The sequence below is a fragment of the Acromyrmex echinatior genome, chromosome 11 (assembly GCF_024713525.1).
Source record: "Acromyrmex echinatior isolate Ae372 chromosome 11, ASM2471352v2, whole genome shotgun sequence".
Lineage (NCBI taxonomy): Eukaryota > Metazoa > Arthropoda > Insecta > Hymenoptera > Formicidae > Acromyrmex > Acromyrmex echinatior.
Genome location: NC_141862.1, coordinates 769,494 through 781,774, shown reverse-complemented (window position 1 = coordinate 781,774; position 12,281 = coordinate 769,494). Strand labels below are relative to the sequence as shown.

Here is a 12,281-nt window from a genome sequence, read left to right as displayed (position 1 = left end):
TTAAGTCAAATCGAATCATTGAAACATAACTTTTAACAATATAATTATTATTAACAATATAATTATTATGTATTGTAATATATAGATAAATGATTTTGATGTAAAAATATTGATGCAAATTCACTATAAGATCTAATGGTGCATTATGTGCCAATATATCAAAAAAAAATATATCTTTAATAAATCTTAAGCTATACAGTTTAATTAGAATTTGTTTTAAAAAAATTGTTTATTGTACAGGGTGGGCCATCTATTGGTACGTTTTTAAAAATGCGATCAAATGAGCATACATTGATATTTTTTATTAATTTTTTTTTTGTTGTGAAGCTAAAAGTATCCGCGTCAAGAATGAAAAACGATTTCGTTCATGTGGCTCCCTCTACTGGCCTTACAGTATGCCATTCGGTCACCCCAATTATTAATGACATTTTGGACTACCTCGGCGCCAATTTCACTCAAAACAGTCGTAATATAATGTCATCCACTAACATCCCTTTCTCACGAACTTTCCTCACCAATTTGCGTATAGCTCCTTCGGTGGGTGCTCTATCACGACCCATATTTCTTTTCAAAATTCGTACAGTTTCGGCGACACAGCACTGACTTTGAAAATAAGTTTTTAAAATTTCAAAACGCTCTTCAAGAGAAAACATGTTGTTTCGTGCCGCGGACGGTATGACTAATAAACTGTCAAAATTTCGGGTCTGTAGCTCGTTCGGTGTTGCCATACGACGAAATTCAAAAACGTACCAATAGATGGCCCACCCTGTACAAGGTGTTCTATTTTAATCAATCCTGTCAGCATTCTCCAAAAATTTTAGAGAAAATTGATCAATAATTTTGGATCAAAATTATTGATACAAAAAAAATATTTTAGGTGAAAGTGGAATTGGTTTTGAGGAGCGGGCATGTATTTTAGTCAGCATTTATTTTAGTTTTACATATATTTTAATTTTTTTCTAAACGAAAAGATCAAAGAGATATAAAGGTTACCTACATTTTTTTTTAATGGAATTGTATAATTTCTAAAAAATTTTTATATAATGGTTTTCGAAACAAATCAAAATTAATTATTTCAGGAGCATAAAAGTCAAATACAGGTTGTTCAACGTAATTTATATATATATATGTATATATATATATATATATATATGTACGATCTACAATTTGATGAGCGATGTGATTCTACTTTTTGATTCAATGTATATGACGATTTTACTTTATGTAAGTTTTCAAATTATTATTGTATAAGTGAATATTTTTGATAATTATTTGACTATTCATTATATATAATAGCTAATTTGGCATTCGGATAAAGAAAAACGAATTAAATTGTCAGGAATCACCATCTTGGAATTTACGTTACTTATGTAATTTATATTTTATATTGATAAGGAAATTGAAGAGTCCCAAATCGAAACGTTTATTTGATTCATTTTGTTACATTCACACAAGAATAAAGAGTTTTCTGTGCATCCGAACAGATGCTGATGTAGACTTTGATGGGCTTTTTTTACTGATTATTGCAACTAATCATGTCTCTTGATTAGACATGATTAGTTGCAATAAATTTTGAAGTATTGTACAGAAATTGACAATCTTATTCTCGCAGAATTTGGAACTTGTGCGAAACATTAAATTGTCATATTCGAGCTATTCATGGAATGTTGAAGACATTTAATACAAAATAAGAATTTTAATTTATTAGGTGTACAAATAAGTTTCCGCCGTTTTTTATCAAAAATTAAGCATTTATTGTGAAAAAAACGATACGTAATGTTTTATTGAAAGTATTGCCCATCGCTAGCCACTACTTTTTCCCATCTTTCTGGTAGCATACGGATACCGCGTTGGAAGAACGCTTCATCTTTTGAGGCTATCCAATTATCGATCCAATTTTTAATATCTTCATATGATGTGAAGTGCTGCTCAGACAGGCCATGCGCCATCGATCGAAATAGATGGTAATCGGAAGGGGCAATGTCTGGTGAATACGGCGGGTAGGGTAGAACTTCCCAATTGAGTGTTTCCATGAGTGGTTTTGACCGGCGCCACAACATGTGGTCGAGCATTATCATGCAGGAGAATAATTTTGTCATGCCTGGAGTAGTAGTGGGCGCGTTTTTCCTTGAGTGCTCGGCTCAATCTCATCAATTGTGTTCGGTAGAGAGTAACCCAGTAACGGTTTCGTTCGATTTGAGCAACTCATAATACACGATATCAAGCTGATCCCACCAAATACACAACATAAGTTTTTTTCCATGAATATTCAGCTTGGCTGTCGATGTTGAAGCATGGCCAGGTGATCCCCATTTCCTCTTCTTTAGGTTATCGTAGTGGATCCATTTTTCATCACCAGTGATATACTATACGATGTAAAAAACCCTTTCGTTTATGCCTGATAAGCAGCATTTCACATATGGAAAATCGGCGTTCAACGTTTCTCGGCTTCAGTTCATATGGAACCCAATTCCCTTGCTTTTGAATCATTCCCAATGATTTCAAACGATGTGAAATTGCTTGTTGAGTCGCTCCTAATGTAAGTGCAAGTTCTTTTTGCGTTTGGCACGAATCTTCATTCAATAATGCTTCCAATTCCGCGTCTTCGTACACTTTCGGCCTTTCGCTACGTTCTTTGTCTTCGATGTCAAATTCACCGTTCTTAAATTTTTGAAACCATTCATGACAACTTCTCTCACTTAAGGCAGCCTCACCATATGCTTCTACAAGCAATCGATGAGCCTCAGCTGCAGATTTCTTCAAATTAAAGAAGTAAATCAAAAGTTCCCGCAAATGACGCTTATTCGGTTCAAAACTCGGTATTTTCGCACAAAAAAAATATATGATGCTGATACAAAATCGCTAGTATTTCAAGGTTATGTTGTTGACAGATGTCCAACCTTACGATATAATGTTTTACATCGAACAATTTTAACCATAGCTTGCTAGTGGCGCCGTCTTTTGTCAAACGGCGGAAACTTATTTGTACACCTAATATATTTTGTTTGGATACAGAGGATGACCTAATTTAAGGTCGAAACGTTTATCGTCTATCATAACAATAATTAACAACCTATTACTAATGTATTACTAACCTATTACTAATAACCTGCGTTTTTATTAAAATAATTAATTTTAATTTGTACAATATAATTTTTTTTACATGATATATATATCTCAGGAAAATTAAATTTTTTTTGCGTTTTGGAGGTAAAATTGTTACAAAAGATTTATTTGCGGGAAGTTGTTTGAAATGACGTATTTGTGACCTAATTTGTATGGGAAAATGAAAACACACAGCAGATATCGATGTTTATTCGTTCTCTTTATTTCGCCATCTTCTTGTTCGATATATTTATCTCTTCTTCCTCGAGTGCATCGCGATGGCGTCGGAATTACGCTAATTGATAATCGATAGGGATTGACGGGCTTAAGTAGGCGCGCTACAATTCGGCCATGCTGACGAGGATTTAGTCCCGCAAACCAAAATTATGTAATCGGCTCAGTGAGCTTGCTAGCTGAGCTGTACATCAGGTATGAGATTAAGAAAACGTCTGAGTGTTATAACATGTGATGAATCTAATGACACCAATGAATTATTATATATTAGTATAAAATTTGGATTAGATTGCGAAGCTAAAAACTAGGTTATATATAAATGAGTTACTATGTAAGCTACAAAGGAACTCTATAATTTGGAAGATGTTTGATCTGCAAAGCTTGTCCAGGATCGCAAATTACTCACCTCCCAAATACCTACGTACCACCTACGTACGGTTTCTGCGAGTTTTGAAATCCAGCGGGATCCGAAATTATCGGTTGTTACGGAGTATCTTGGATATTTCGTAAGATCCGCGAAATTATAGGATCAGTTTCTTACTGATATCAGGTGTGCTTTCGAAGTTTCTAATTATTATGAGGTCACCAAGATTGTACTGCTTGGGCGCCTTGCGCTTGGAATCGTAGACTGACTTCTGCTTTTGTTGAGATTGCTGAGTATGTTGTTTGGCTTGCTCACGCAATTGTCAGATTCAGAAGCAGTGTGTTTAGTATATCCCTTACGAATTACTTCTCTAAGTGGTCGGTGTGGCAACCACGCTGGTCGATTTCAAACGCTAATTGGCTTGGAGTTTTTCCTGTGAATCTATTCACAGTGTTGTTGATGGCGTGTTCAATTGTAGGGAGTGTCTTATATCAGTGCTGACCGGCATCGGCCGTCAGCATGTCGTCAATTAATGAGAGGCATGGAGTAAGAACTCGGTTTATCCATTTGGTTTGACTATTCGCCTGCGGAGATCCAACTGCAATCTTCACATGACGAACGCTATGTTCACGTAGGAAATGTTCGAAGTCCCGCAACGCTGTGCCTCTATCGGAAATGATGATAGACGGCTTGTTATAACTTTGAAAATACTCGGTTAAACAAGAGATAGCTTCCTTAGAATTCGTGATTTTCGTAGCAAATAGCCGAACGAATTTAAAAAATTTATCGACTAGGAAAATATATTTCTTTGCTTACTGACTGACCCGAAATGATCAATGTGAAGAGTGTCAAATGGAAGTTCCCCCTTGGGGATGCAGCCTTTCCTTTTTCCGGAAGTAGGAGAGAATAAGATGCACTTCAAGCAGTTCTTTACATGTTCCTCGCATTTTTCCCGTATTCGAGGAAACCAATGCGTCGGATAGCCTCAATCATTTTGCCACGTGTCCCATCTCATTGTATAACGAAACAATACGTGATCTTCCATTGATTTCGGTATTACGAACAAGGTATTGCCGCCATGCTTCTTGTAAATCAGTCCATTTCTTAACTCATAATGAGGATCCTCTGTTGACTCTAGTTTTAAAGCAAGTTCCTGAATTTTTGGATCCCTCGACTGCATTATTGACAGGTTTCATTCGAAAGGGTTGTCCTCGATGATCAACACCCCAAAATCTTTTCAGAGCATCTATGTGAGCCATCTGGATCCAGGATGTATTACTTTAAAGTCGTAGTCTTGTAGCTCGAGATTCCATCTGGCTATCCGAGCATTTAAATCACGTTTCTCTAATGTCTGGGTGATTGCGTTACAGTCAGAAATTACAACAAATGGGACATCCTGTAGGTATATTCGAAATACGCAACGCGTAAATGATTGCCAAGGTCGCGAGCTCAAAACTGTGATATTTGGATTCGATCGCTGTGATACATCGGCTGAAATAGAAGACCGGGTGCATTTTATTATTTGCTTGCCGTTGCAGCAGAATTGCTCCAAATTCTTGCGCGCTCACGTCGCAATGCAATTATAGTATAGGATTTTGGATCGTATAGTTGAAGACTTAGTTAGTCTGGCTTTGAGCTCCTCGAAAACGTGTCTCTCGAAATCTTCAAATTTGAATGTAGTGTTTTGCTTTAGTAAATTATGTAGTGGTTATGTAATCGTAGAGAATCCTTGAATAAATTTACGGAAATATGACGCTAATCCTACAAATGACTTCTTTCGTTGTTTTCGGTATTGGAAAGTTTGAGACGGCCATAATGCCTCTATCCTTCATTACTCGATATCCTAGATATTCGATTTCGATAGAGAAAAGAACATTTTCCGATTCTAATTTGTTTTCCACCATAGCTCTGTTTTAAAGCTTTTAAATGTTCGTTGATTGTTTCAGTGGCAATTAATATGTCATCCATATATAATACAACAACGGTCTTGGCTTTGATCAGGTCTGCAAAAATTTCATTAATAAAACGTTGAAATAATTTGAGGTCCGATTTTGAGACCAAATGGCATACGCAAAAATTCAAATTGCTTCGTTGGGGTCATAAATGACGTATTTCATTGAACTCGGCAATATCGCGATGTGATAAAATTCATCCTTCAAGTTTAGTTTGCTGAAGAAGTACTTACCTCTTAAACTGTTTAATTGGTCTTCAATCAGCGGGAGCGGATAATTATTATCGCGTGCTAGATTTTATTAAGAATTCGAAAATCGACGCACATTCTGATCTCTTCATTTTTTTTCTCTTGGGATGATCGGCGATGCATACTCAGACGTGCTTCCCCTAATTCCTTTCTCTAATAATCTGTCGAGTATTACCTGAACCTTTTCTTTCTCAACGAATCCCAGCCTTCTGAGCCCAAATTACACAAACCTGTTTTCTTTTAAAACTAGAGAGGCTTCCATTTGAACCTTCGATAACTCGGGCCCGCTGGACTCACTATAATGCTCAGGAAAGATGTTCTCTACTGCGCATTTGTATCTGTTAAGAATAAAGAAATTAATATCAAAATCATTAGGTATTATACTTTGATTATGATCTGTATTGAGAAGTCCGCTAACTACCTTATCAAAACCGAGATTTTTAGTCAATTTATATTCGAAAAGTTTCAATGCATCGGTCTAGTAAGAATAGAGCATCGTGGAATTGGGGACAACCCCTATGGTAATCACCTTGATCGTATCGTCAATAATTTTTATATCTATCAATCCTTTAACAATGAGCTTTGAATTATTGATTCTCCGAACTCTGTTCCACTCATGCCCTGGGACACGCATATCTCTATCTCGAAAAAGTTGTTCTTTAATAAGAGTAATTGGGCATCCAGTGTCTATCTTGGCTACACAAAAATTATCGACCTCATTTTGACTCTGGAGATTTACTATTCGTTGAAACTCGTCGCGGAGCTTGCTTTACGTGTCGATAAAATAGATCCCCTCGTCCTCAGTTCCTGTTCCAACCGATGATGCGCTGTCTCCGTCTACAAGTTGGATCTCGTCTTCTTCCGCCTGCTCGGTGTCCTCAAATCTCATTTCAGCTCGGCCATGCGACTATTATCTATCAATTCCACCTGCCGGTTTGTTTTTGCGTCCTTGCTGCTATCGAATCCTCCTTTTCTACCAGGACAGTCCTTGGCATAGTGACCCGTCACAATTGTAGCATTTGATGATACCTCAGCTGACCGGTTTAACTCTATTAAATTCCTTTGGATCCTTCTGCGCCGCTTCTGGATTCACTTCTCTGTACTTGTTTGATTTAATACTGCTATACTCGCGGCGAGATGTGGTCGCGTCTGCTGTGTTTAATGTTATCTTGCGAAAAGCTGTCAGTAATACCGAGGAGGAGTGCATCTTCGCTTAATTTCTTAGGATTACCGATAGTATTCCACTACATAATCTACTAGTTCGTCATTGGCAACACGATTTCCAAGAATGAGCTTATTGTGGCAGTAATCACTAAATGTCTCATCCTTTCTTCATTATTTAGCTTCAAACTGACGCCTCCTTTCTAGTCAACTGATTGACTGCTTGAACATGATGTCCATCTTGTCTAGCAGCGTATCCACCGGCAAAATTAAATTATCGACCAGCGAGTAGTATCACTATTGCGGTTTCCCACGTAACTTGGAACTAATTAAAATTTTGATAGCATTCTCATCAAAATCGATTTCCTTGTCAAGTTAATTTGAGCTTCCCAGCGCTCGAAGTCCTCGCTCGATCCAGTGTACTCACTGTAGCTCACCTATACTTTTGATATTCATTGTGGCTCTTAACATTATCGATGTGCTAGCCACGGAGGTCGTAGCAACTGATTTTCTCTGCGTAATAAGTCTATTTCTTCTGCATCAGCTCTCTTTCGCGCTTGAAGAGTCGTTTACCAACGAGCAAGAGAGCCCGCCGATTCTTGCCCGATTTGCTCGCATTCTTGCGTCGCTCTCCTGAGCTACTTCCTCAGTGTCGTCGTTTGCCCCTGTCTGCAGGGCGGCCTCTAATCAACCTTCTGGTCGGGTCAGCTTCCTGCATTCTCGCTATTAATTCGACTTTTCTTCCATAGTGGCTTCCCATAGGCAACAAATATCCTGCCGTTCCGATCGTCTATGGTGCAGACGTGTCAAAAAATTATGAAACGATGAAAATTAGACTTCAATTAATAAATTATGATTTGCACGGCTGAATAATTTACTGCAATCTCAAAGTAGTTGTCCTCCTTACTGGTCTAAAAAAGGATACTCATATTTATTCTATTATATAATGTGTTCTTTGTTTTTTGTTTCTTGCTTTTTACCTTTTGCTTTTTTTCTCCTTTGCAACCGTTTTACCATTATATTTCTTGCTACGTATTTCTTGTTTCTTTCGAAGTTCGTTAACTTTTATCTCGGGCGACATAAAACAAAAAACCGGATAAAAAGCAAGAAGACAAGATGTAAAAAATAGTAAAAAGCAAGAAACAGGAAACAAAAAGCACATTGTAGAATAAGCTTAAAAGTATTGGTGCTTTTTGTGTCTTTGGGAAGGACACTGAAAGGAACTGTATTATACAGACTACAAATAGCAACCTCGTATTATTTACCAATTAGGTCGCGATAGTGTTGATCACATGTCATTCCTGGTGAAACAGTGGAAATGGAAACAAAAATGGGACTTTCATTTACTTCTGACCTACTTCAAATTTTTATCTCAAACAATCGAATGTAAATGGAAGCAAATGATTACTTTCTTCTACTTCCGACGAAAGGGATATGATCTTTTTCTAACTACTTCCAATTCATGGAAGTCAATATTTTCCCGTTACTTCCAATCTACTTCAAGTTTTTGTTTGACAGAAGTAAAGTGTTACTTCCTTCTACTTCCGATGAAAGAGATGTGATTTTTTTCCGACTACTTCAAATTCATCGAAGTCAATGTTTTTCTATTTCTTTCGCTAACATGTAATTCATTTTAGTTCATTGGGCACCTGCATTCCGATTTACTTCTGCCAACATATACTTCCGAATACTTCCATCTATTCGGTATGCATTTCTGTCCATTTTCGACCTACTTTCGTAATAATTTATTTCCGTTTACATCGATTCATTCGGAACCTGCACTACTTTCTGCATCCACTTTCTATTTACTTCCACTAACATCTTCTTCCGAATATTTTAATTTATTTGGAACTTATCTACACCATTTCTTTTTATTTCTTTTTAACCAACTTTTGCTATCAATAACTTCGATATAAGTTACCAGGTATATGCATAAGTTTTTTCCGGTTTAACTAAGAGATGGCGCCAGCGAAAAGTACGCAGCGTATTAATTTGACACATACACCATTTTGTTCGTCTGACATTTAACTACAAACACACACAAGTTGAGTCCGCCAAAAACTAGCGTCTTTGTTTTATCGTTCAGTGATTATGTCGAGTTTTGTGCCTGAAAAAGAATGATTTACGGCACGCATTGCTTTTTTTATTTAATCAAAAGAAAAAGGCTGTTGAAAGTCATCGTTTGCTGGTAGAAACATATGGTAAACACGCTCCATCGATTAGAACATGTGAAACATGGTTTCGACAATTTAAAAATGGTGATTTCAATGTGAAAGACAGTGAGCGTTCTGGTAGACCACAAAAATGCGAAGACGAGCAATTGCAGGAGTTATTGGATGAAGACCCAACTCAAACTCAACGGCAATTAGCAGAAGCATTACATGTATCACAAGAAACAATCAGCAGACGTTTACGAGCAATGGGAAGGATCAATAAACTCGGTAAATGGGTCCCACACAATTTGAATGAACGTTAAATGGAAAATCGCAAAGTCACTTGTGAAATGCTGCTTCAACGCTACGAAAGGAAATCATTTTTGCATCGAATTGTGACGGGTGACGAAAAATGGATTTATTTTGACAACCCGAAGCGGAAAAAATCGTGGCTTTCACCTGGCGAAGCCGGTTCATCAACACCAAGGCCAAATCGCTTCGGCAAGAAGACCATGCTCTGTGTCTGGTGGGACCAGAGCGGTATTGTGTATTATGAACTCTTGAAGCCCGGCGAAATCGTTAATACACAACGCTATCGCCAATAAATGATTAATTTAAACCACGCATTAATTGAAAGACGACCGGAATGGGCCAGAAGACATGGCAAAGTGATTTTGTTACACGACAATGCGTCTCACACAGCAAAACCAGTGAAAGACACCTTGAAATCGCTTGGATGGGACATCCTTCCGCACCCGCCGCACTCCCCAGACCTGGCGCCATCTGACTATCACCTCTTCGCATCAATGGGGCACGCGCTCGCAGCACTTCGGCAATTTCGAAGAAAATGACTCGATGAATGGTTTGCCGCAAAAGACAAGCAGTTTTTCTGGCATGGTATTCATAAATTACCTGAAAGATGGGCGAAATGTGTAGAAGCCGATGGCCAATATTTTGAATTAAAAAAAATTAATTTCCCTTGAAAATTACGTGTTTTTTTTTTACCAAAAAACCGGAAAAAACTTATGCATACACCTCATAGTCATATATAGGATTCTCAACTGTTTCCTTTCTTTTAGAATTTCCATTTTAACATTAATGAATTGTAAATTTAATAATGTAAAAGTAAAAAACTGTGTTTCTTTTAATTTTACATCGTTGAATTTACAGTTTAGCTATTTCTTTTCAAACCTAGGTAAGTGCCTATAATTTTATTTATAAGTTCTGGAAAGAAATGTGTTGCAAAATTAAAAATAGCTAATTATTTGCTTTTACATCTTTATTTACAAATATAAATACACAAATCTGTCGTTGAAAAATAAATAAAAAGGAAAGAAGCTACTTCAGTTTATTTTCTAACAGAATTGGAATCTATAGGATAACTCCGGTATATACGCTGCATCTATCAAAAACTTAATTTATAATATTAAGTATTATTTAATATGTTTAAAGTAAACGAACTATATCAGTAAAAACTTTGTACTGTCTACTACTATGAAAAAAATATTAGAAATTCGAAATACTTATTTTTCATATTAAAAAATAAACTTTTGAAATCCTTGCATTTTTGCCGTATATCCCATAGGAATAAGATATATGGCTACTCATAGTGGAAGGGGGAGGGGAGGTATATACGGCTCATGAAAAATTTATAAATAATGCATATAAATAAGACATAAAATAACATAATAACTTATAAAATATGTTTATAAAGTTTTATTAAGGAATAGGAATGGTAAATATATATATGAAATAATAAATAATAATTACAATCTTTCTATATATTAGGTGTACAAATAAGTTTCCGCCGTTTGACAAAAGACGGCGTCACTAGCAAGCTATGGTTAAAATTGTCTGATGTAAAACATTATATCGTAAGGTTGGACATCTGTCAACAACATAACCTTGAAATACTAGCGATTTTGTATCAGCATCATATATTTTTTTTGTGCGAAAATACCGAGTTTTGAACCGAATAAGCGTCATTTGCGGGCTTTTGATTTACTTCTTTAATTTGAAGAAATCTGCAGCTGAGGCTCGATTGCTTGTAGAAGCATATGGTGAGGCTGCCTTAAGTGAGAGAAGTTGTCATGAATGGTTTCAAAAATTTAAGAACGGTGAATTTGACGTCGAAGACAAAGAACGTAGCGAAAGGCCGAAAGTGTACGAAGACGCGGAATTGGAAGTATTATTGAATAAAGATTCGTGCCAAATGCAAAAAGAACATGCACTTACATTTTGACTTACATCAATAAAACATTATGTATCGTTCTTTCATAATAAATGCTTAATTTTTTATAAAAAACGGCGGAAACTTATTTGTACATAATATATTACAAATATTATGATATGAAGTACATATTTCATATAATGCGTTTATTGCATTTAGTGCACTAAATTCAATCTGCACACTTTGTATGTTTTGGACATAAATCCCGCTCACTAAAAATGTCGCATATTCCAAACAAGTGGGATATACAAGACAACAAATTAAACAAAGAACACGAAAGCAAAGCACTTGTATTTTGCTATACAACATGCTTTACTATTCCACTATACATATGTATCACGAAATAATCGTTAAGTCTTTTACACTCCCTACAGTATCATTTTATGTAGACTTCAATTTATGATGGCGTTACTTATTATAGTGATAAATCGATTCAACTCACAATAATTTCATTAATATTAACAGACATTAAGAAACTGAAATCATAATACAATATTAATATAACATAAAGGCATGTAACAGAATAGTTGCGGGAAAATTACCACCACTTCTATTTTTTCTGACTTTTGCGGCATAAATCCCAGCGTATTTGCTGAAATTACCCTACTAATGTATTAGGTGTTGGAATTAATTCGTAGCGTTTTACAAGTGATGGGAAGTACTTTCATTAATGTATTTTTTAATGCTCATGTGAAATAAATAACATTCTTTCATTAAAAAACGCTACGAATTAATTCCAACACCTAATATTTCCCATGTTTCCTACTACTTTCACTGATCAGGAAATGATCATAGAATATTTTCATTTTCTTCATTATCCTTAGTACTTTCGTT

General features: G+C 36.0%; 2 long non-coding RNA genes across 2 annotated transcripts; both read right to left on the bottom strand.

The window, feature by feature from the left end:
- Positions 1-281: 281 nt before the first annotated feature.
- On the bottom strand, positions 282-4,400 carry LOC147907985 (uncharacterized). Its single transcript, XR_015546758.1, has 2 exons — positions 3,746-4,400; positions 282-3,579 (listed from the first exon to the last, which is right to left on the bottom strand). It is a non-coding gene; the product is annotated as an uncharacterized LOC147907985 (long non-coding RNA).
- A 493-nt stretch (positions 4,401-4,893) lies between these two features.
- On the bottom strand, positions 4,894-7,712 carry LOC105143033 (uncharacterized). Its single transcript, XR_845648.2, has 2 exons — positions 5,889-7,712; positions 4,894-5,706 (listed from the first exon to the last, which is right to left on the bottom strand). It is a non-coding gene; the product is annotated as an uncharacterized LOC105143033 (long non-coding RNA).
- Between the last annotated feature and the right edge of the window lie 4,569 nt (positions 7,713-12,281).